Source organism: Sciurus vulgaris (assembly GCF_902686455.1).
Source record: "Sciurus vulgaris genome assembly, chromosome: 8".
Classification (NCBI taxonomy): Eukaryota; Metazoa; Chordata; class Mammalia; order Rodentia; family Sciuridae; genus Sciurus; species Sciurus vulgaris.
The window spans coordinates 81,012,705-81,038,936 of record NC_136468.1 but is presented as its reverse complement, the minus strand read 5'-3'; positions in this window follow the sequence as shown (position 1 = coordinate 81,038,936).

Genomic DNA, 26,232 nt, shown 5'->3' with positions numbered 1-26,232 from the left:
GGTTTTCCCCCTGAATGTAATTTGATTCTTTTCTCTCGTTGCCTTTAAAATTCTGTCTTTATTTTGTATGTTAGATATTTTCATAATAATGTGCCTTGGGTGTGGGTCTGTTGTAATTTTGTATATTTGGAGTCCTATAAGCCTCTTGTACTTGGTTTTCCATTTCATTCTTCAGATTTGGGAAATTTTCTGATATTATTTCATTGAATAGATTGTTCATTCCTTTGGTTTGTTTCTCTAAGCCTTCCTCAATCCCAGTAATTCTTAAATTTGGCCTTTTCATGATATCCCATAATTCTTGTAGAATCTGTTCATGATTTCTTACCATCTTTTCTGTTTGGTCAACTTTGTTTTCAAGATTAATATATTTTCTTCAATATCTGAGGTTCTGTCTTCCAGGGTTTTATCCTATTGGTTATCTTTCTATGGAGTTTTTAACTTGGTTTATTGTTTCCTTCATTTCAAGGATTTCTGTTTGGTTTTTTTTCAGTATCTCTAACTCTTTATTGAATCATCTTTTGCTTCCCCGTATTTGCTCTTTTAACTGTTGATTGGTGCGATCATTTAATGCCTGCATTTGCTCTTTCATCTCCTCGTTTGCTTCCCTGATTGTTTTTAATTATGTACATTCTGAACTCCCTTTCTGACATTTCTTCTGCTGTGCTGTCTTTGAGTTTTATTGATATAGTATCTAGGTTTGTTTGGGACATTTTCTTCTCTTGTTTTCTCATATTGGTCAGATGTCAGTGGGGACTCTGTGATATTGCAGATTTCCTCTATTTGCTTATAGTGTCCCTGTAGATTTCCAGTGTATCACCTCCCAGCCTTCAGTAGCCTGAAGTCTTGGAGTAACTTGATAATGCAGTACTTCCAAAGAAAGCTGTCCCTAGCCCGCTACTGGTTCCAGGGCTTGGAGCTGGCTCTGTGTAGAAAGGCTCTCACTGGGGGGCCTGTTCTGAGAAGCTGGCCGTGTGGGAGGAGCCCACCATTGAGTGCCCAGGGCTTGCCTGGAGAAGACTCTAGCTGCCCTGCCCCTACTCTAATTAGCCACCCAATCCGGGCCTGCCGCCTGGGCCGAGCTTTACCAGGTGGGGGAGACTCACCTCGTGGTCTGTTTTAGTCCGAGTCTCTCAATGCCTCTCCTTCTTGAATTCTGGGTTCTGGAGTGACTGGAGATGCAGTCACCCTCTAGTCCGCCATCTTGGATCACCCCGTGGATGAGCCTGCGGGCCAGAGGGGGCAGGGCCCACCTGGAGAAGTCTCTGGCTGCGCTACCCTGGTGCCAGAGGCTGCCTGTGGGTCAGAGCCCTCCGCTGCTTGGGGACTTGTGGCTGGCTCTGTGTAGAAAGGCTCTCACTGGGCGGTCTGCTCCTAGAAGCTAGCCTTGAAAGGCACCTCCCGCCGGAGGGATCTGGGCTGCTTGGGGAAGTCCCTGGCTGCCCTGTCCTTCTCCCTGAAGCTGCCTGCGGGCCAGAGCTTGCCGCGCTGGCTCCGGGACTTGGAGCTGGTTCTGTTCTGAAAGGCTCTCACTCTATGATGAACTCTTATTAATTCAATTTTGTGTATCTGAAAATTATAATGAAAATCTGATTCAATAGTAGAATCATTAATAAAAGTTCTCAGATACCTTTTTCAGCTGAACGCAAACTGAATTAAAGTAAAGTAGATGTAATTAATTTAATAATTGTCAAAGTTGGGGGCATTATTATCAAACCAAAAAAATCATTTCATCAGAATTCTAATTCTATAGATTTAAATTCCAAATATGCCACCTATTTAAGATAAGCAAACAATCATTCTGGAAAAGAAAATGCACTTCAATTAGAAGAGGTATCAAATCCATATTTGATATGCTTTTCTTCACTTGGCTTCTAAAACTCCATAATCTCTTAGCTTTTATCCCACTTTCTCTTTTACAATTTCCCTTTTGATCCCATTTCTTCTCTCCAACTTGTTGATGTTGAAATACTCCATAACTCAGTTCTTGGTTCTCTCCTGTCTTTACTGATCCCCTCTTGGTGTTTTCCTCCAATGGTCTGGCTTTAAAAAGCATCCAGTTTTTGTGACTTCAAGTTGTATGTACTTAACTCAGATCTCCCTCCCAAAGTAGAGATTGGTGTTTCAAGCTGTATCCTGATATCTCTGCTTGTATGTATACTAGACATCACAATTCTAGCTGTTAGTTCCTGCCTTTCTGGAAACTGTCCCATCCACAACCTTCTCCATCTAATTCAAAAGCATCTAACTCTGTTTTTCTTCTTAACTCCCACATTTTGGCATCATCCTTGAGTCTTCTCTTTTCCTCTCACTATGCATCCAATCCTTTAGTAAGGTGCTTGGTTCTACCTTCAAAAATATTCATGTGACTTGCTCTTTATCTACTGCCTTCCTAATCTGAATCAACATGATCTGTCTGCATCAGTGGCTTAGCTTCCATGTAGATCTCTCTGCCTCTAAAATTTGTTCTTCTAAAATCTGTTCCTAGCAAAGCAGCCTAACTGATTCTTTGAAGATGTTAAGTCGCATCATGCCACTCTTCTGCTCAGCATCATGCAGTAGCTCCCCTTTTCACTCTTGCTAAGATCTCCAGGGTCTCCAGCATCAAGTCACTTGCCTTCTTCCTCCTCACATCTTTCCCTGTGCTCCAGCAGGCTGGACCAGTTTTCCCTCAGCACCCTCCCCAGGACTACTTTTGCTCTAGTGGCTTCCAGCTCCCTCTGGATGCTCTTTCCTCAGATATTTGTCAGGCTAACACTTTCACTTTCTTCAAGTCTTTGCCCAAGGATTGGTGCTGGAGCATGCTTTTACAAATGACAATTACTAAATATTCAGGAATTTCACAAACCATTTTTCAAACCTGTTGTAGCTTGAAATCAACCATAGTGGAAGTATTTATGCCACAAGAAGTAATGTCTACCTGATTACTTTATTTAAAATGACAATTTTCGTACTCTGTGTCTTTAGCTCCAGATTCCCCTAGTCCCACTCTACTTTTTCTTTTTCCTGTAGAAAACATCATCATATAACTTATTAATGTGTTTTATTGTTTTCATTACTTATTAACTGTCTCTGCAGGCTAGAGTAAAGGTTTACTATGGCAAGAGTTTTTTTTTTTTTTTATTTCACTGAAGATAACAGTATCAGGCACATAGTAATAGTAAGGATTTAATAAACGTGGCTGAGCAATTGAATTAAAGAAAAGATAGGTGTTTTACTGATAAGCATAAGTAAAAACTTATAAGTAATTCTAGGTATTGTTTCATCAATAACTTATTGTTTTGAATTTACTAATACTAGAATAAGTGGCGAATTGTGGGTAATAACTTTAAATTTAAATTATTTTCTCTGAAAACTTTCAGTAAGCAATATTCATAATGAAAGGCATATTAAAGCAGCAGAGAAGTATTGAGATGGCTCTTCATAAAGAAGATATTATTAATAAAAATTGATTTGGGTATTTTCCATTTTGCCAAAATTCTGGACAGCTATGTAATTTAAATTGATCTTAAGTGTTCATTCTGAAAATAGGACAACATACCTACTTCATAAAGCAGTAATTGCACAGTGAAGCTAATCTTTTTAGCAACTCTATTTTATTTATATTTACTTTTCATTTAAGGGTATTTATTTTAATTGTTAGAAAGCAGTAAGCTATCCTGGCTTTGACTAGTCTGAAATTGTAAAGAATATTAGAGTTGAAATAAAGTCAGTGACTTCTTATTTATATATTTTTCCATTACTTCATTGCTAAGGTTTCCAGAAGCAATTATTGAACTGGATGCAATGTTAACTGTAGAAAATTTCACTTAGTAGATACAAAAGGAAAACCGTGCATACCCTTGTGTAGTATATTCACTCAAATATAAAAACTGCATATTCCATTTTCGACAATGCATTCTCTGAAATTATGTGTCTAATGATTGCCCAATATACTCACTTTCAGTTTGCCCTATGTATTACCACTATCACATAGGGTTTAATAGACTTCAGGCACTCAGCTTCCCAACAGGTAATTTGGCTTTTAAATGACTCTGGCATATTGGCCTGATTAAAAAATACCTAAAAAGTAGAGATGACAAAATGCATACATATTTTAAGAAACATGAAGGAAATAATGTGTTTATATAACAGTTTCTTGATCAGGGTGTCATTGAGATAGCTTATATAGTAGTAGAAGTGATGTGCTTTTGCTGTGTGCTTTAGATATCTCCCTATTGGCCCCTTACATATGAACTTCTTAGGAAAATATAGTCTTTTTCATGTATATTAGGTTTTTTGGTGCATTAAATTATACCCACTTAAATAATTATATTTCTCTAACTACAAATAAACAAATCACTTTGGTGCACTCATGTTGCTTGTGTTCCCATATTAGTGCTTCTTCAAAATCAGAAGATCAACAATATTTTGGAAACTTTCAAGCATTATTAACATTTTTATTGTGGGATACACTTATATAAGCAAAAAATTTTACACAAAAACATATCAAATAAAATGAAAGGAACCTCTTTCAAAAAGAAATCTTGCCAGGGTGCAGTGGCTGTAACTCTAGCAGCTGGGGAGCCTGAGGCAGGAGGATTGCATGTTCAAAGCCAGCCTAAGCAACTTAACAACAAGGTCCTGTCTCCAAATGAAAAATGGTTAAGCACTACTATGTTCAATCCCTGGAAAGAAAGAAAGAAAGAAAGAAAGAAAGAGAGAGAGAGAGAGAGAGAGAGAGAGAGAGAGAGAGAGAGAGAGAGAGAGAGAGAGAGAGAGGGAGGGAGGGAGGGAATAAAAAAGACAAATCTTTACAAATGCAAAAATGTACATTATCCTGATTTCCAAAAACTATGGAATTAGATGAAATGCCAGAGGCCTTTTAGTAATCTTAAATATATTTCAGAATTGTTTTGCTTTAACTTTTTTAAACATAGAGAACACCACCCCCCATCACGAAATTGCTATTGCCTTGGCTTACTACCATCACAGTGGAGCAGATTAATAAAGTCAATCCTGGAGTACAATGGGATTAATACAAATCAGATTTCACATTAGAAATAAATTAGAAAATAGTTTTGTAATGAATTGCTGAATTTTTCTCATAAATCTAACAATAACAATTGGGCAATAGTAGGGACCTCACTTCCATAAGTGTCATGCTCACCATAATTCAACAACTCCAAGTTCTTCCTTCTGAATCACTCACAGTCATTTCTGCCAATGTTAATCTGGCCTCATTTCAAAATTCTAGGTATTTATACTCTAAATGTATCATAAAGTCTTAAATCCACCTGCTTTCTTGAAGTCCACAAGATATTTCATGGATTTAAGCAGATCCGCTGGGTAATTAGAAGTCACTGCTTTGTCCTCCCTCTCCTCGGAGTACAAAGCATTTGTACTCAAGACTCAGGATAAGTGACAAAGATCTTGGTGGAATTCAGTTGTAGGCTTAGTAAAGATGGTTAGGTATTCATAAATTTTGGTGTGATAAATATTTTGACAAAAAGTGTGTAGCAATTGCACTTATTTGCAGGTCTGTTTTGAGACTTTATCAATTAGCAATATATTCTGCTGAGAGAAGTAATAACATACCCCCCATAGCTTTAAACAATTAAGCCTCTCCTCCACTCTCATAACATGAATGTCAAGGTAAGTTGTCAGGAGCTGTTGCCAACACTCAATAGTGTTAGGGGATTCAGGCTCCTTCTGCATCCCTTGTGCATTGCCATGCTTAGCATGTTGTCTTTCTCTTGCTGGTTATTTCTTGGTTCTGACATGACTGATGTAACACGAAGCATTAAGTCCATATTCCCAGGAAGAAGAAAGGAAAAGTGCCAAAGATCTATGCGGCTGTATTTGTTTCTTATATTGAAAAAGGAAAAGCCTTTCTAGAAGCCCAGTAGAGCAAATTTCCTTTATCTTATCTTCTTATATCTTAAGCCACCCTGACCAGTTATAAACCAATAACTAACCACAAAAATAAGATAATTACAAAGGTTTAAACCAATGGAGATTTACCTTTGGCCTAGGGCAAGAACCAAAAGACTCTGAGATCAAGGTATGGCAGGCCATATATGACCAATCTCAATCAGTAGGGAAAGATCATTGTATGTTTTGGATTCAATGGACAGATGCCTCCACACGCAACATTCTACTTCATTTATCTTCAAATTAAATAATGTTAAAAAGGTAGTCCATAAAGCCACAAATGTAAACTATAACCATGTTTGGCAAGAGCATACGTTGACCTCTACCTTCATGGGCTACCTAATTTTTAGGTATGAGGGTTATAAATAACATCTAGATTTATTAATAAGTTGATTCACAAGGAAGCTTTAGTCCACTATAATGAAGTAAATATTCAGGAAGTTGGCTTCAATTCTCAGTTCTGGCATATACTAGCTGTGGGACTCTCTTTGAGCATGTTAACTAAGGCTCAGTTTTCTCATTTGTAAAACAGGAACATTATAATTTATTGTAGGGACATATGCCATAGTGTGACTGTAAAGATTAAAAGCTTTAGGAGCTTAGCACAGAACCTGGCATCTTCTAAATGTCCCATAAATGTTTGCAATTGGAATTGTTCATTGTTATTAGTATTCCTATGTTCAAGGCTGTTTGGATGAATAAAATCACCTCAGTTCACTCAATAGCACTGTGTAAAGTGAGAGGAGTGTAGAGAAAGTATAGTATGTCCTATTCAGAAATTGTGGCTTCAGTTAATACAGTAACCAATTTTTTAAAAAATTATATATATAATTATATATAATTTTAATATATTATATATAAAAGTATATATATAAATTATATGTATAAAAAACTATATATATATACACATATATGTATCCCTACTGCTCACCTTTCATGTAATTGAAAAAACCTAGGATCCAGGGAACACTTATCAACAAATTGGGGACGTCACAGGAATTAGTACAATTTCAGGAATTTTTGGAAGACTAGAGGAAAATGAATTCTTTGATACCTTAACAAGTCAACTGCAAGTAATTATATTTTAAAGTTCAATGTGAAAGCAAACTCCTAAAAATAAGTGAATCTATGTCAATCAGATTCTGAGCTCTTGTCTATAAAGATAGAGTACATTTTAAAGTGATAGTTTTTAAAGCACCCATATTAAATATTGAGCAGTTTTACCCTTGGCACATTAAAACAGGTCATCCATAAGTTTCACTTCTTTTTTTTAATTTGCTCTTTTTAGTTATACATGACAGTAGAGTGTATTTTGACATATTATAGATAAGTTTATCTAATTAGGATCCCATTCTTGTGATTGTACATGATGAGGAGTTTCACTGGTTATGTATGCATATATTCACAAATAGTACCATTCACCCCATCATAAAAGCAAGTCATGAAAACTGCTCACAGATGTAAGATAAAAAGAAAAATAAATTGTTCAAAGAGTAAGAGGCATTGCATTTGAAACATATGGATTCAGAGTCTTACAGTCATTTAAACAGAGTGGACTTGGGTGGTATAAGCATTTCTTGTAACACTGTATGTTTTTCTAAGTCTCTTTTCAAAACATAATAGGGCTGGGGATGTAACCCAGAGGTAGAGCACTTGCATAGCATGCATGAGGCCCTGGGTTTAATTCCTAGCACTGCAAAAAAAACAAAAATTTTGTCAAATATGATAAAATAACCCTTCCAACTGAATGTACCTTGCTATAGGGATCTTACTCAATATCATCTAAAGATCATTAAGAGGAGAGCTTAAGATAACCATGAGGTTATTATTATTCAACAGACTTTATTGAGCACTCATTATATTTAAGATAATGTGCAAAAGTCGTGGAGATAAGTTTTCATTTTAGCCATTTTGTTTTTTAAAGCTAATACTGGAAAGTGCCAAGTTAATTGACTTCTGCCTTTGATGACAAAATATAAAAATATTTTAGTTTTTCTATAAATTTTCCAAGGGATTACAAAAGGAAAACATTTGAAGTTTCAGAGTATTCCAAGGGTAGAGCGCAGCTTGCTGGAATTTTCTTCAAAACTTGAAAAATCTAATTATTACGCATGAGAAAAGACATGAGACTAATATGACAGGGCTCTACTATGCTAATTACTTAACCAAAAATATATCTTCATATAAATATTTTCCTCTTCTTGTTTTCTACAATGCTTATATAATTTCTGTATCTTTAATCTAAAAATCCTTCAGTTTGTTTCTACCATTCTGAATGAGTCATCACAGTTCAGAATCTGGTGATTCGATATAGTTTTAATAGCATGTTCCTTATCAAGAGAAGTTATTACCACTTTTACCTTCTGTGACATCATCCTTTTGCAAACTTGGCCCCTCTAAACCTACAATTTGCATATCCTTTTGGGACAAAGAATGCTGCTATTTGGGATAGATCTAGTCAATGGTTGATCCTCTAATTTCTTCCATATCCAGCAGTTATTGCTTACCCACATGGAACCCCAAGTAACCAACAATGCTGGGCACCCAAGCATATGAGGGCAATGCTTTCTCACCTCCTTATTCCACCATTGCATTAGAACACTGACATTTTTTTCTGATTAGTGCTAATAACAATGCCTTGAATATCTATCTTCTTATGCTAACACCTAGTAAATTTGAGAACCCAAAGATCTAATGGAAGCAAGTTGGGAAGGCTTCTCATACCAGAATGGGGTCTTTCTCTTTAAGTAACAAAAGGATATTTACAGTGGTCCTATGGAGACTATCTCTTTCCACCCCTTGCATCCAAAAAGAGAATATAAACAATCCCTACTGAGTAGTATTTAATGTTTTACATTCTTATTGAACTATTCATAAACTATAACTTTTTTCTTATTTTCCACATATGCAGTTTTATAATATTTTTCTTCTTATTGATTTACCATAACTTAAGCATAAATTAGCCATGTATTGGGTGCTTTGGAAACCAGTTTTGAAATGGCAGTAGGATAAGTGAATGGTCGGTGGCCAAAATGTGTGATCCTACCTCCAAAATTTCTAACAAAAGAGGAAAGTCATATTATTTAAGAATTGCATTATTTGTCTGTTATCTGATCAAGTTAGAATTAATCTCAGTATACTAATGTTAGTATTGCATGAATACTGTATATATCTAATAAAGATGTTTTATAACATTAATTCTCATAACCAAGGCTAGATTGGTATCATAAACTGAACATTGAGGTTCACTTCAAACTGATCTAAAATATTTAAGGATTTGGTTTATTTAATTTAACATTCTTTCATTTATTAATATTTGACCACATTTTAAGGTAGTTTAAGATAAATCAGTTTTCTATTAATACCTCTTGTCTTCAAAACTGGGAATATACTGCTTGAATAGGATGCAATATAACATTTAAAATTATTGGTATTGCTTTTGTTTCACAAACTTTCCATTATTCATTATAATTCTGCATCAGTCACTCTTACTCAACTAAAGGTAGACATAATGTTTAAATTTTCTTTCCCACCATCTACCCCTTCCTCACCACCGATTTTCATATAGGCAAAGTATTTTCTAATATTTGTTTTCCGTTTTCTTTTTTGATTATCTTAAGAAATAAACTCTTGGAGACCAGATAAAAGGTTGCTATTTTTAGATAGAAATATAAATCCCCAGTTCTGGCAATTTGCCCCATGCTACCTGAGACTGAAAGTTGTACTACATAACCTAAAAATGTCTGTGACAAACGTTTCAGTAAAGTCGGGCTAGAGCAGATGATGAGTGTGCTTGATTTCTACTCTGGGGTGCTATCTATTTCAGGGAAATCAGGGTCAATTGACCCTTTGCCAGTTATATAAGAAGTCCCCTGTGGAAACTTGAATTCCCTGGGACCATTTTCCAGTGATATTTCAGTACCTTCTACAGTTGTCTTCCAATGCTGCAGTCCGGCTAGACTACCCTTCAGTATGACTCGGCTCCCAACAATCAAAGTTATCAGGTTAACGTTCCAGACAGTACTTCCTTCTAATGGCAGGAAACCTCCACTGTGACAACTGCAAAGGGCAGAAGCTCTTTGCAGACAAAGCCCAAACTAATGCAGAGCAGCATTTTATGTCATATGTTAATCTGCACAGGCCTCACAACTTCTTAGACTTTTGGAAAACTAGACTGCTTCTTTTGAGTGTGATCAGCTTTGAAAAAAATCAGTCAATAATCCACAAACTGCTCTGTTTCTGTATGAATAGATGGCCATAAGGACTTATTTTTCTACTAAAAATTCTTGGTACAGATTAATTGGAAAGACAGAGATCCAGTTTCTACTAAGAAGAAAAATTATTAATTAGATCTAAGGGTAATAAGTAGCTATCCCCTTTGAAGTTTTCACAGTTGGGAATAAGTAGAGGTTTGTTCTTTGCTCTTTCAGCTGTCTTTTCTGAAACATTTTCTCTCTCTTGGTGGTTTTCCTTCAAGTGTTCATAGATACAGCCATCTTGTAAATTCTGCTTGTTCATACTACACTGGAAAGATAAATTTTCATTTAATGTATGGTCTTTTCTAAGGGTTTTGTGTTGCTCCTTATACAGTTAACAACTTTCCTTGTGTTAAATATATATCTGCAATGTGCAGGGGAACTACTGGGGCAAGAAAACTGAATGGACTTGATGATTGGTTAGTAATTGTTTTCTGCAAAGAGGTTTTTTTTTTTCTTTTTGCAGGGGAGTAGGTATTGGGGACTGAAGTAATGGGTACTTGGCCACTGAGTCACATCCCCAGTCCTGTTTTGCAAAGAAAATGAAAGAGATAGGGTCTCACTGAGTTGCTTAGCACCTTGCTTTTACTGAGGCTGTCTTTAACTCAAGATCCTCCTGCCTCAGCCTCCTAAGCCACTGGGATTATAGGCATGCGCCACAGTGCCCAGCTGGCACAGAATCTTAAGTACGGGTTTATTAGACCTGCCCAGTAGATTCTCACAATAACTTCCCATGGGGAAGCTGCATCCAGAGAATAGTGGGATAGAAGAAAATCAAGTAAACTGTGAAAAAAAGAATCCAGATCTTTTTAATCCTGATCTCATCCTACCAACTATATCATCCACTTCATTAAGGTTTTTGCTTTATTTATGTTCAAGTTCATTTATAAAAGTCCTTGTAATGTTTATACACATTTTGTGTAAAATGAAGGAGCAACATTTTATTCAGAGTATTTCATGAATATTAGAAATATGTGCACTATCACTATCTGAACTTAGTCCAGCATTTATATTAGGACATTAAATTCACATAGAAGAGCATAGTCAAAAGTTAAATGAATAGGTCACAAAGCAACTCTTAGCAAATTTTTTTTAAAAAGATAATTCCTTTGCATTTTGTCAGATCATAATAGAATAAAAATCAACCTGAAAAAAACCTGCGGAAACTATATAAACACATGAGATTTAACAATACACTTCCAAATGACGAATGGATGATAGAAGAAATCAGTCGAAAAATTAACAAATTCTTAGACTCTAATGACAATAGTGATAAAACATATTAGAGCCTCTGGGGACACTATCAAGGCAATTCCAAGAGGAAGTGCCTACATAAAAAATCAGAGAGCTCCTAAACAATCTAATGATGTAAGTCAAGGCCCTTGGAAAAAACATCCCAAAATTAATAGAAGGAAGGAAATGATGTTAGAGTCAAAATCAATGAAATCAAAGATAAAAAACACCATAATCAATGAAACAAAGAGTAGATTCTTTGAAAAGATAAACAAGATTGATAAGCCCTTATCCAAACCAATCAGAAGCAAAAAACAGAAGACCCAAATTATTAAAATTAGAGATGAAAAATGAGAAATCACCACAGACATCATAGAAATCCAGCAGATCATTCTGGACTATTTTAAAAATGTATATTCCACCAAACTGAAAATCCTAAAGGCAATATATACATATCTGGACACATATGATTTGCCAAAATTGAATCAAGAAGGCATAAAAGATCTAAGCAAATCAACCTCTTGTAATGAGGTAGAAGCAATAATAAAGAGACTTCCAACAAAGAAAAGCCACGGACAGATGGATTCTCAGCTGAATTCTACCAGACCTTTAAAGAAGTCTTAATGTCACTATTCCTCAAATTATTCCATGAACTAGAAAGGGAAGGAATACTTCAAATTCATTCTATAAAGTGAGTATCACACTCAACCAATCAGATAAGGACCCATCAAGGAAGAAACTATAGTCTAATATCCCTGATGTACTTAGTTGCAAAAATTCTTAACCAAATATTAGCAAATTTGTTTCAACACATATTAAGAAGATTTTACATCACAACCTGAAACGTCAGGTTGTTTCTTCCCAGAGATGCAAGAATGATTTAACACATGCAAACTAATAAATGTAATTCACCACATAGATAAATTAAGGACAAATTTCTTAGTCATCTCAATAGATGCAGAGAAGGCCTTCTATAAAGTTTAGTACCCATTTATGATAAAAACTGTGGCGGGTGGAACCTGAGCCCAGGGTTACACCAAGTGCATCCAAAGATGGCGACTGGCAGAGAGCAAACGGCGCCCTGATTATGCCTGGAGAGAGGCAGGAAGCATTTACAATGGCTGTATGATAATCCTTCAGCTGCCTCGCGCGTGGACAGATTATACTTTTGTATGTATGCTCCAGCGAGTGACTGCTTGACCTGTAACAGGATTGGATGGACATATCTGGTTACAATAGCTTATGCATGAGACTGCTTATATATTGAGGGTGTTATTGGAATAAATGGGAAGCTGCTTGATGAACCTAAAGAGTACGTGTCTTCTGTCCGCTGGTTGGGCCCGAAAGCTGAGAAGCGGCTTTCCATAAGCGGAGCCACTTGGAGCCACCTGGCAAAGAAGCTGCGGTAGTCTTTCATAAGAGCGGTGCAAGCCGCTTGAAGCAGCCCGTTGGCAAACAGCAGCGTCTTTCCGAAAGTGGTGGCCCGCCGGGAGAAGAAGCGGCGGCGTGCGGCTGAAGAAACTAGGGTTAGAAGGAACCTTCCTCAACATCATAAGGCTCTATATGAAAAAATCCAAAGCAAATCTCATAGGAAATGGGGAAAAACTTAAAGCATTTCCTTTAAAACACAAGAACGTCCATTCTTACCACTCCTACTTAATACAGTAGTAGAAATTCTAGCCAGAGCAATTAGACAAGAGAAGGAAATAAAAGGACAAAAATTGGAAAGGAGAGAGCCAAATTATCACTGTTTGCAGATGACAGATGATATGATCCTATATTTAGAAGATCAAAAAATAGTGTCCCAACAGACTGCTAGAGCTAATAAACAAATCTGGCAAAATATCAGGTCACAAAATTAGCATATAAAAACCAACAGCTTTCTTATACAACAACAATAAATCTGCTAAGAAACTAAGAAAGTAATCAGAGATCCATTCACAATAGCCTTAAAAAAAAAAAAAAAAAAAAAAAAAAAAAAAGAACCTAGGAATAAATCTAACCAAGGAGGTGAAAGACCTCTAAAATTCAAACTATAGAACATTGAAGAAAGAAATTGAATAGACCTCAGAAGATGGATAGACCTCCCATATTCATGGATAGACAGATTTAATATTGTTTAAAATGCCATACTACCAAAAGCAATATACAGATTCAATGCAATCATCCTCAAAAAGATTGACATTCTTCACAGAACTAGAAAAAAATAGTCCTAAAAATTATTTGGAAGAATAAGAGACCAGAATAGCCAAAGCAACAGTAGCCAAAAGACCAATGCTGGAGGCATCGCAATACCTTACTTCAAATGATACTACAGAAATAAAGTTACAAAACTGCATGGCACTGGCATAAAAATAGACACATATACCAATGGTACAGAATAGAAGGTACAGAGAAACCTACACTTCTATAGTCATCAGATTCTTGATAAGGTGCCAAAAATGTACACTGGAGAAAAGATAGTCTTTTTAACAAATTGTGCTGGGAAAACAGGTTACGTATAGGTAGATTGAAAATAGAACCTTATCTATCACACTACCCAAAAATCAACTCACAATGGATCAAAGACCCAGGAATTAGAACAGAAACTATACAACTCCTTAGAAAAAAACAGGGTCAATATTCCAACATATAGGCACAGGCAATGACTTTCTCAATAGGACTCCTAAAGCTCAGGAAATAATGCCAAATTAAAAAGCTTCTTGAACAGCAAAGGATACAATTAGGAACATGAAGAGAGAACCTGAAGAATGGAGAAAATCTTTACTATCTACCCTTCTGACAGAGAATATATAAAGAACTCGAAAACTTAACACCAAAAAAAAAAATTAATAAATAAGCAAATGGATTAAACCAACACTTCTCAAAAGAAGAAAATACTAATGGACAAACATATATATGAAAAAAATGTTCAAAACCTTTAGCAATTAGGGAAATGCAAATCAAAAATATACAGAGATTTCATCTCATATCAGCCATAATGGCAGTCATTAAGAATACAAACAATAATGGGCTGGGGAGGACAGCTCAGCTGGTAGTGTGCTTGCCTTGCAAGCACAAGCAAGGCCCTGAGTTCAATCTCCAGTACTGCAAAACAAAAAAAAATACAAACAATAAGCCAGGTGCAGTGGCACATACCTGTAATCCAGCAGCTTTGGAAGATGACACAGGAAGATCTTGAGTTCAAAGTCAACCTCAGCAACTTAGTGAGGCCCTAAGCAACTCAGCGAGGCCCAGGGCTGGGAATGTGGCTCAGTGAATTAAGTGCTCTTGGGTTCATTTCCTAGTACCAAATTAATAAATAATACGAACAATAATAAGCACTGGAGAGGATGTGGAGAAAAAGGAACACTTTACACTATTAGTGGGTTGTAACTTATTAACCACAGTGGAAATCAGTATGGAGGTTCCTCAAAAGATTAACATTGAACCACCCTATGACCCAACTATATCACTCCTCAGTATTTAAGAACTAAAGTCATTATGCTGTAGTGATACATGTTACTATCATGTTGAGAGCAGCATGAGTCCTTAATAGCCAAACTATGGAGCCAGCCTAGGCTGTCCATCAACAGATGAATGGATAAAGAAAATATGGTATATATGCATAATGGAGTTTATCCAGTCATGAAGAAAAATGAAATATGTCATTTGAAGGAAAATGGATGGAACTAGAGAACTCTATGTTAAGCTAAATAAGTCAAACTCAGAAAGTCAAGGGACATAGTTTTCTTTTGTATGGAGAAGCTAGAGAGGAAAATGGAAAAGAAATGGGGGGGTAGATTTCATGAAAAGGAAAGGGAGATCAGTAAATGGAAGGGACTGGGGAATGGGATGTGGGGAGGCAGGGAAAGTGTTGTGGGGTGATATGGCTAAATTATATTGCTATATTGTATGCATGTATGAATATTTAATAAGCCATCCCATCATTACTTACAACTATAATGCACCAATAAAAACCATGGAAAGAAAAAAGAAATTTTAAAAATATAAAAATGTTAAATGGATCTTATGTTGACAAGTTATTTGTTGCCATGTTTTTCCAATTTGCCTATCCACAGTTCCTCACTCACCTTAAGAGTTTCCCAATTTCTAACTTTTCCAAAACGTTTACTATAAATTTACAATTTTCTATTGTCGTAATACATATATATATATATATAAAAACTGTAACAGTTTAATAATATTGTGTACAGTTCCAATGACATGAAATACATTTACATTGTTGTACAACCATTACCTCCATTTATCTCCAGTTTTCTTATCTGCTCCAACTAAAATTCTCTATCCATTAAATACTAATTCCTCTCTTGTTCCAGCCATTGACAACCACCTTGCTGCCGTATTTCTGAACTGACAACTCTAAGAAACTCTTACACGTGAAGTCATATGATTTTTACCTTTTAGACTGACTTATTTCCCCTTAGTATAATGTTTTTAAATCCATGAGTAGCATGTGTGAAAATGCCATTCCTTCTTATGGTCCAATAATAGTCTTTGTGTGAGTGTGTGTGTGTGTGTGTGTGTGTGTGTGTGTGTGTGGTATGTCCACGTGCGCATGTGTGTGTTTATCCATTATCTGTCTAGGAACACTTGTGTTGCTTCCAACCCCAAATTGGCTGTTGGAAATAATGCAACTATGAACATGAATGTACAATTATCTCTTCAAGCTTTCTGGTACATATCTTTAAGGGCAATTGTTGGATCATTGATGACTGTTTAATTTTCTGAATAATCAACAAGTGTTTTTCACAGTAGCTACACAATTTCATATTTCACCAGCAATGTGCAAGTGCTCTAATTCTCCACATCCTTTGCCAATGCTTACTATTTTCTACTTTAAAAAAATATATATAGCCATTGTAATGGATATAAAATGCTTTCTTTGTCATTTTGGTGTTGATTTGCATGGCTCTGTTGACTAGTGAATAATGGGCATATTGGATATCTGTATATCTTCTTTGAAGAATGTCTGTTGAATTCCTTTGTCCATTTTAAAATAAGATTTCTTTGTTTTTTCTGTTGCTAATGTGTAGGAATTCTTTATATTTGTTGGATGCTAATCTTTTATCCAATATTTAATTTATTTGGACATAGGCTCTAGAGTAACACTAATTTCAGGGAGACCCAAAAATCACTATGGTCTACCAGTCAGAATAGAAGGTTATAGAGGCATAGTGATCAAGTGAGTTTTTATCTTATGTCTGTTTTACAATGAGTCTGGGGCTTCCTGCATCCATCATGTAGATATTTACCCAGTTCTAGAATGCATAAATCAATAATATACATACAAAGTCATTCCAATTTTTACATTTGTTCTCTGACCTATGTGATGAAGTTATTATGTAGGGGAAAGCAAATGAAAGCCACTAAAACTGCATCAACCTAGGTAATAAAAACCAAGAGCAATACCATGTTCCTGGAGGGATTTCAGAGATGTTGCCACCATGGAGGACTTGAAAACTGCAGAGGTAGTAATTCCTACCACATTCTCATTCTACTCACCCTTTCAGACTGTGCAAAACTCATGGGATTTTTGGAGAATGACAGTAGATTATTATAAACTCATCCAGGTGTAATGCCAATTGCACCTGCTAAAACAAACATGCTTATGTTGATTGAGAAAATGAATATACCCCTAGTACTTGGTATACAGCTGTTGATCTGACAAATACCCTTTTCTCCATATCTGTCAATAAATACCACCACAAATTTATTTTAGTTGACAGGTCACCAACACAATACTTCAGTGGTTATTAATCTGGTTTTATGTCATAATTTAGATGTCAGGGTTCTTGAATGCCTTTCCCTAAGATATCACATTAGTCTATTACATTGAGAAAATTATGCTAACTGGAATTAGTGAGCAAGACATAGCAACTAGTCTAGACTTACAGGTAGATATCTACATGTCAGAAGGTATTAAGTAAATCCAGTAAAAATTCAGGGAATTTCTACCTCAGTGAAATTTCTCAGAGTCCAGTGGGTGAGGCATGTGGAGACATCTCTTTTAAGGTGAAGGGTAAGTTGTTGCCTCTGCGCGCCCCCAACAACAACAATAAAAGGGAAGCATAATACCTAGTATGCCTTTTTATATGGGGGGCACGTATTCTTCATTTGGGTATGTAACTCTGACCTATTTATTTAGTAACTTAAGAAGCTTCTAGTTTTGTGCAGGAGGACCAAATAACAAGGCTCTACAGCAGGTCTGGGCTGCTGTGCAGCTTTCTCTGACACTTGAGCTATATGATCCAATTGAGTCGACGGCTCTTGAAGTATCAGTGGTAGATGGGGATATGGGCTAGAGTCTTCAGCAGGCCTTAAGGGATTAATTACAAGGCAGGCTTTCAGGATGGCAACACCTGGTCATTGTCTTAAGATAAGTATCCTCCTTTTGAGAAATGTTTCTTCGACTGCTACTGAGCTTTCATAGTGATTGAATGCTTAAACATGGGCCACCATGCAACCCAACTGCCCATCCTGAATATCTTCCTACAATGAAGTTGAATATTACATCAAAACTCCTTCTTCAAATTGAAGACTTGACTAGGCACAAGTAAGTTACATGAGAAATGGCACAAGTGACCTTAGTCCCGACTCCAGCTATACTAGCTATACTGCCTGCTCCATCCTAGCCTCCACCTATGGACCCATAGGAGTTTTCTACAATTAGTTAAGAGAGGAAGAGAAGACTCAGGCCATGATATGTAAGTGCCACTCAACAACTTTAATGCTATGTGGGGCATCCCTGAAAAAACAGTGATAAAATGAATCTTTCCAGTGGGGTGGGCAAAACTTCAAGCAATGCACCTGGTTCTTCACTTTGCTTGGAAAGAAAAATTACTAAAGGGGATTACATACCAACTCATTAGCTTTGGCCAGTGGTTTGGCTGAATGATCAGGCAATTGGAAGGAACTTGACTGGAAAATTGATGCAAAGGAATTTTGGGGAAGAGATACAAGGAGAGACTCTGAATGGAAAAATACCATTGAAATATCTGTGTCCCATGTGAATAAATGCTCACCAAAGGGTGACCTCAGCAGATGATGATGTGTTTTGTGAATACTAGTCAGTCTCTTTCCCCAATCACACCTATTATCACTTAATGGAATCATGAACAAAGTGGCCGTGATGGAAAGAATAGAGTTTATACAAGAGTTCACTTACACTTACCAAGGCTGACTTGGCTATGCTCACTACTGAGTGTCCACTCTCCAAAAGTAGAGAACAACAATGAATCCCTTGTACGGCGCAATTTCCAGCATTTCCAGGTGGAAGGTTATTACATTGGATAACATCCATCACAGAACAGGCAGCATTCTCTTATTAGAATGAGCATTTACTCTAAATTTAGATTTGTCTTCCTTATATACAATGCTTTTGCCAAAATTATCATCTGTAGACTTACAGAATCCCTTATCATCATCCTGATATTCCTCACAGCAGTGATTCTGATCAGGGAATTTATTTCACCATGTATGAAGTGTGATAATGGGCCCATTCTCGATATTCACTGATCCTACCATGTTTCCTTCAATCTGGAAGCAGCTTGACAGGCCTGCTGAAGACTCCTTATGGCATCAGCAAGAGGGTAATACAATTCAAGACTAAGGAAAGGTTCCTAAGAAGAATATATTCTTTGGATTAGCATCCAATATATGGACATTACTATTGGCTATTTGTCCTGTGGCAAGGATGCATGGGTCCAGACATAAAGGGGTATAAATGGGAATGACATCACACAAAATTATCCTAGTAACCCACTAGCAAAAATTTTATTTCCTGTTACCATGATTTTTATATTCTGCTGACCTGAGTTCCAAAGGGAGAGATGCTTCTACCACTAGACACAATAATGATCCCTGAACATTGGGAAATCTTCATACCTCTGAATTTCCAGGCAAAGAATGGAGTAACTGCACTTGCTGGATTTATTAATCCTGACTATAAAAATAAAATTGGACTACTTCTCTACATGTAGTTAAGGAAGAGTGTGTCTGAAATACACAAAACCTCTAAAGCTGTCAGTATTATCATATTCTGTGATTAAGATTAATGAAAAACTATAGCAACCCAATCCAGTCAGGACCACTAATGACCAGACCCTTCAGGAATGAATGTTTGGGTCACTCCATGAGGTAAAGAATCATAATTAGGCTGAATGTTTGCCAAAGGCAAAGAGATTATAGAAATGATAGTAGAAGAAGAGAGTTATATACCAGGTATGTATCAGTATATAACAAGAACTCTATCATAAATACTTCCTTCTTATTTTATGAATCTATTTATGTGTGTATAAATTATTTGGTTTCTTTCCTCTTTTATTCTCCTGTCATGTAATAAAAGATGTACTGACTTTAATATTATAGTATGTTAATTTTACATCATAATATTTATTAATGGGATATTAAGAGGAGTAGTCATCACTTAAAGAGTTTGCCTCACTTCTAGAGAAAGGGTTAGTACAATTTAGTTATACACATATTTATATCATGTTAGGTAAAGAGCATAGGTTAAATATGGTTTAAGGAGATAGGTATGGATTTGAGTTGACAAGGGATGGATTTGTGATGATTAACTTATGTGGTAATTTGACTGGATCTTAGGGTGCCCGGACATTTGGTCAACCATTATTTGGGGTGTGTCTACGAGTGTTTATGGATAGGATGAATATTTGGATTGGCACACTAGGTAAAGTAGTGTGATTTACTCAGTGATTTCCCACCCCAATGTAGGTGGCCCTCATTCAATCAGTTGAAGGTCAGAGAAGACAAAACAGCTGATACTCCCACAAGTAAAAAAATTCCTGCCTACCTTTGAGCTGGGACATTATTATTATTTTCTACCTTCAGACTCAAACTGAAACGTCAGTTCTTCCTGTATGTTGGCCCTGTATATCAAGTATGTTGGCCCTCAGACTGGAGCTACACCATCAGCTCTCCTGATTCTCTGCTATGCCCACAGACTGGATCTCTACCATCAACTTTGTTCAGCCTCCAGAATGCCAGGTCAGATCTTGGCACTGGTCAGCCTCCATAATCCTCTTTATTTATACAAAAATCAGTAGTAACATCCCATCTTTATTTTTTGGTTTTAGTATGTAGGTAATCTCTCCTTTTCTTTTAGTCAACCTAATTAAAGATTTGTCATTCTGTTTCTCCTATTGAAGAATAAACTATTGGTTCTTTGATTTTCTCTGTTTTTCTATTCTCTAGTTTATCTCTGCTCTAATCTATATTATACTTTTCTTCTACTAGCATTGGGATTAGTCCTTTCTTCTTTTTACTGGAGTCTTAACTAGATTTGTAAAATTGATTTTTTGATCATCGGCCATTTTTCTTTTTTAAATGTGTTTATAGCTATAAATTTCCTTCTTGACACTGCTTTCACTGTATCTCACAAACTTTGGTATGTTGCATTTGCATTTCATTTCTCTCCATTGTGCAATTTTTCTTCTGATGAATTATTGGTTTAGTGGTTGTTTAAGAGTTTATTGTTGCTTAATCACCATGTACTTGTGAATTTCCTACTTAAATTCTGCTACTGATTTCTAGTGTCATTCTATTGTGGTCAGAAAAGATATTTGGTATAATTTCAGTTTTATCATTGGTTAAGGCTTGTTTCATGACCTAACATGATCTATCCTGAAGACTATTCCATGTGTGGTTGAGTGAAATATATATTCTGCTGCTATTGACTGGAATGTTCTGTATATGTCTGTTTTGTCTATGGTGTTATTAAAGTCCACATTTCCTTGTTGCTTTTTTTCTGTGTTCTACTCACTACTGAAGGTGGGATACTAAGTCTCCTACTATTATTGTCTTCCTGTCTATTTCTCCCTTTAGTTCTTTCAATGTTTTTGTATATTTATGAGCACTGGTGTTGGATACCTGTATATTGATAATTATTACATCTCCCTATTGAATTTACCATTTTATCATTATTTTATTCCATCTTTGTCTCTTGTGACAATTTTTAACTTAAATTCTATTTTGCTTAATATTAAGTATAGAACCAAGCTCTATTTTCATAACTCTTTGCATGGAATATCTTTTTCTTCCCATTTCAAACTGTGTTCTTAAAGCCAGTCTCTTACAGATAGCACACACCTGAAGCCTGTTTTTATGCTTTAATCTTTTCTTAAATTTATTCTTTTTAGACATACATGACAGTAGAATGTACATCGACATATCCTACATACATTGAATATAATTTCACATTCTTGTGGTTGTACATAATGTGGAGTAACATGGTCATATATTCATATATGAACACAGGAAAGTTATGTCCGATTCATTCTATTGTCTGTTCCATTCCCATCCCCTATCCCTCCAACCCATTCCCCTCTGTTCAATCTAGATACTCCCCCACACCCCCTACCTACATATCAGAGAGAACATTTGGCCTTTGGTTTTTTGGGATTGATTTATTTTACTCTGCATGGTAACCTCCAGTTCCATCCATTTACCAGGAAATGCCATAATTTCATTTTTCTTTATGGATGAGTAATATTCGATTGTGTATATGTACTACATTTTCTCTATCCATTCATCTTTTGAAGGGCACCTAAGTTAGTTCCATAGCTTAGCTATTGTGAATTGAGCTGCTTTGAACATTGATGTGGTTGTGTCACTTATAGTATGCTGTTTTTAAGTCCTTTGGGTATAAGCCAAGGAGTGGAATAACTGAGTCAAATGGTGGTTCTATTCCAAGTTTTCTGAGGAATCTCCACACTGCTTTCCAGAGTGGTTACACCAATATGCAATCCCACCAGCAATGTTTGAGTGTACCTTTTCCCCCACATCCTGTCAATATTTATTATTTCTATTCTTGATAATTGCCATTCTGAATGGAGTGAGATGAAATATCAGTGTAGTTTTAATTTGCATTTCTCTAATTGCTAGTAATCTTGAACATTTTTTTATGTCTTTCTTCTGTGAAGGGTTTTCAGTTCCTTTGCCCCTTTATTGATTGAGTTATTTGGTTTTGGGGTGTCAGATTTTTTTTAGTTCTTTATATATCCTGGAGATTAATGCTTTATCTGAGGGTCAGGTGGCAAAGATTTTCTTCCATTATGTAGGCTCTCTGTTCATGTTCTTGATTGTTTCCTTTGCTGTGAAGAAGATTTTTAGTTTGAATCCATCTCATTTATCGATTCTTGATTTTATTTTTTGCATTTTCAGAGTCTTGTTGAGGAATTTGGTTCCTATACCTACATGATGGGCCTACTTTTTCTTCTAGTAGGCACAGGGTCTCTGGTGTCTGGTCTAATGCTGAGGTACTTGATCTATATAGAATTGAGTTTTGTGCAGGGTGAGTGATAGAAGTCTAATTTCATTTTTATACATATAGATACCCTGTTTACTCAGCACCATTTGTTGAAGAGCTATCTTTCCTCCAATGTAGGTTACGGTGCCTTTGTCTTATATGAGATAACTGTATTTATGTGGGTTTGTCTCTGTGTCTTCTATTCTGTACCATTGGTCTTCATGTATGCTTCATGTATGGTATTTGATGCCAATACCATGCCATTTTTGTAACTATAGCTTTGTGGTATAAAGTAAAGCCTGGTATTGTGATGCTTCCTGCTTTACTTTTTTTTTGCTGAGGATTGCTTTGCCTATTCTGGTTCTCTTATTTTTCCAAATGAATTTCATGACTGCTTTTTCTATTTCTATGAAAAAAATCATCAGAACCTGTAATTGCATTAAATCTGTATAACACTTTGGTAGTATGATCATTTTGACAACATTAATTCTGCCTGTCCAAGAACATGGAACATCTTTTCATCTTCTAAAGTCTTCTTAAATTTCCTTCTTTAGTGTTCTGTAGTTTTCATTGTAGAGGCCTTTTACCTTTTTTGGTTAGATTGATTCCCAAATATTTTATTTTCTCTGAGGCTATTGTGAATGGGATAATTTTTCTAATTTCTCTTTAAGTTGATTCATCACTGATGATTTATGGGCCACAATTGATTTATGGGTGTTAATTTTATATCCCACTACTTTGCTGAATTCATTTATGAGTTCTGGAAGTTTTCTGGTGAACTGTTTTTTGGGGGTCTTCTAAATATAGAATCATGTCATCAGAAAACAGGAATAGTTTGAGTTCTTCTTTTCCTATTTGTATCCCTTTAATTTCTTTCTTTTAATTGCTCTGGCTAAAGTTTTGAGGACTATGTTGAATAGAAGTGGTGAAAGAGTGCATCTCTGTCTGTTCCAGCTTTTAGAGGGAATGCTTCCAAATTTTCTCCATTTGAATGATGTGGGCTTTGAGTTTAGCATATATAGCTTTCACAATGGATTCTATGTGTTATCAAATGCTTTTTCTGCATCTATCAAGATAATCATGTGATTGTTGTCTTTAAATCTATTGATGTGATGAATTACATTTATTGATTTCCATATGTTGAAACAACCTTGCATCCCTGGGATGAATCCTACTTGATTATGGTGCACTATCTTTTTAATATACAATTTCCCGGTATTTCATTAAGAATTTTTGCATCTATGTTCATCAGGTATATTGGTCTGAAATTTCTTTCCGTGATATGTCTTTGATTTTGGTATCAGAGTGATACTAGCTTTTATTTGCATTCATTTCAATTTCATTGATTTCAACTTTGATTTTAATTATTTCCTGTCTTCCACTGCTTTTGGTGTTGGATTGTTCTTGGTTTGCTAGGGCTTTGTGATGTAATGTTAGGTTATTTATTAATTGACTTTGCGTTCTTTCAATGAATAAACTCAATGCAATGAAGTTTCAGCACTCTTAGCACTCTTAGTACTCTTAGCACTGCCCTTATAGCATCCCAGAGATTTTGATATGTTGTGTCACTATTGTAATTTATCTCTAAGTATTTTTTTATTTCATTCCTGATTTCCTCTGCTATTGATTCATCATTCAATAGTGTATTATTTAGTCTTCAGGTGTTAGAGTAGCTTCTATTTTTAATTTTGTCATTGATTTCTAATTTCACTTTATTATTATCCGATAAGATGCAAGTAGTATCTCTTTTTTTTTTTTTGTATTTGCCAAGAGTTGCTTTGTGGCATAAGATATGGTTTATTTTAGAGAAGGACGAATGTGCTGCTGAAAAGAAAATGTATTCAGTCGTTGATAGATGAAATATTCTATATATGTGTGTTAAGTCTAAATTATTAATTGTATTTTTTAGTTCTATTTTTTCTTTATTTAGTTTTTGTTGATGAATCTATCCACTAGTGAGAGAAGTGTGTTAAACTCACCCAGTACTACTGCATCATGGTTTATTTGATTCTTGAAATTGAGAAGGGTTTGTTTGATGTATGTAGTTTCTTCATTGTTAGGGGCATAAATATTTATAATTGCTATGTCTTGTTGATGTAATTCCCTTAAGCTACATGAAATGTCCTTCATTATCCTTCTGATTAACTTTAGTTTGAAGTTAACTTTATTGGATATGAGGCTAGAAATCCCTGCTTGTTTACAGGACCCATGTGAATGGTATGTTTTTTCCCATCCTTTTACCTTCAGTCTGTGGATGTCTTTGCCTATGAGATGAGTCTCTTGGAGACAGCATATTGTTGGGTCTTGTTTTTTAATCCAGTCTGACAGTCTGTGTCTTTTGATTGATGAGTTTAGGCCATTTACATTCAATGTTATTATTGAGATATCATTTTTATTCCCTGTCATTTTGATTATTTCTGGTTTTTAATTTGAATTAGTTTCTCCTTTGATTCACAGTTATTTTGTTGCAGTTTCTTCCTTTGCTGGTTTTCACTTTTATTTTCATTTCTTCTTCATGAAATATTTTACTGAGTATGTGTTGAAGTGCAGACTTTCTAGTTGTGAATTTTTTAAATGTTTGTTTATCATGGAAGGTTTCATTTCATCATTAATTCTGAAGCTTAATTTTGCTGAGTATAGTATTCTTGGTTGGCATTTATTTTCTTCTGGAACCTGATATATATTATTCGAAGACCTCCTAGCTTTGATAGGGTGGGTTGAGAGATCAGCTGAGATCTAGATTGATTTCCCTCTAAATGTTCCCTGTCATTTTTCTCTGGGAATCTTTAAAATTCTATCATTCTGAATGTTAGGCATTTTCATAATAATGTGCCTTGGTGTGGATCTGTTGCAATTTTGTACATTTGGGGTCCTATAAGCTCCCAAAAGAATGAAATGGAAAATTTGATTTTCTATTGCATTCTTTAGGTTTGGGAAATCTTCTGATATTATTTCATTGAAAAGACTGTACATTTCTTTTATTTGTATCTCTGTGCCTTCATCTCTTCTGATAAGTTTTAAATTTGGTCTTTTCATGTTTTCCCATAATTCTTGCAATTTCTATTCATGGTCTCCTAACATATTTTCTCCATGGTCAACTTTGTTTTCAAGATTATTATTATTATTATTTTTTTTTGTCTTCATTGTCTGACACTGTCTTCCAAGTGATCTAGTCTGTTGGTGATGCTTTCAATTGAATTTTTAATTTGGCTTATTGATTCCTTCATTATGAGAATTTCTGCTTTTTTTTTTTTTTCTTTTCCCAGAATCTCTATCTTTTTTTTGAAGTGGTCTTTCACTTCCTGTATTTTCTCTCTGATTTCACTCCTTATACTGTTCTTTACTTCACAGATCAGGTTATGTATATTCTAAACTCCTTCTCTGACATTTCTTGCTCTGTAGTATCAATAGATTCTGTTATTGAAGCATCTTGGTTTGTTTGGGGATAATTCGTTCCCTTGATTTTTCATGTCATTTGCATGTCTACCCATCAAACCTTATGGATCTGTGGCAGTAGAGTTTCTACTCTGTGGACTTATCATGTCTGAATTTTTCCAGTACCTC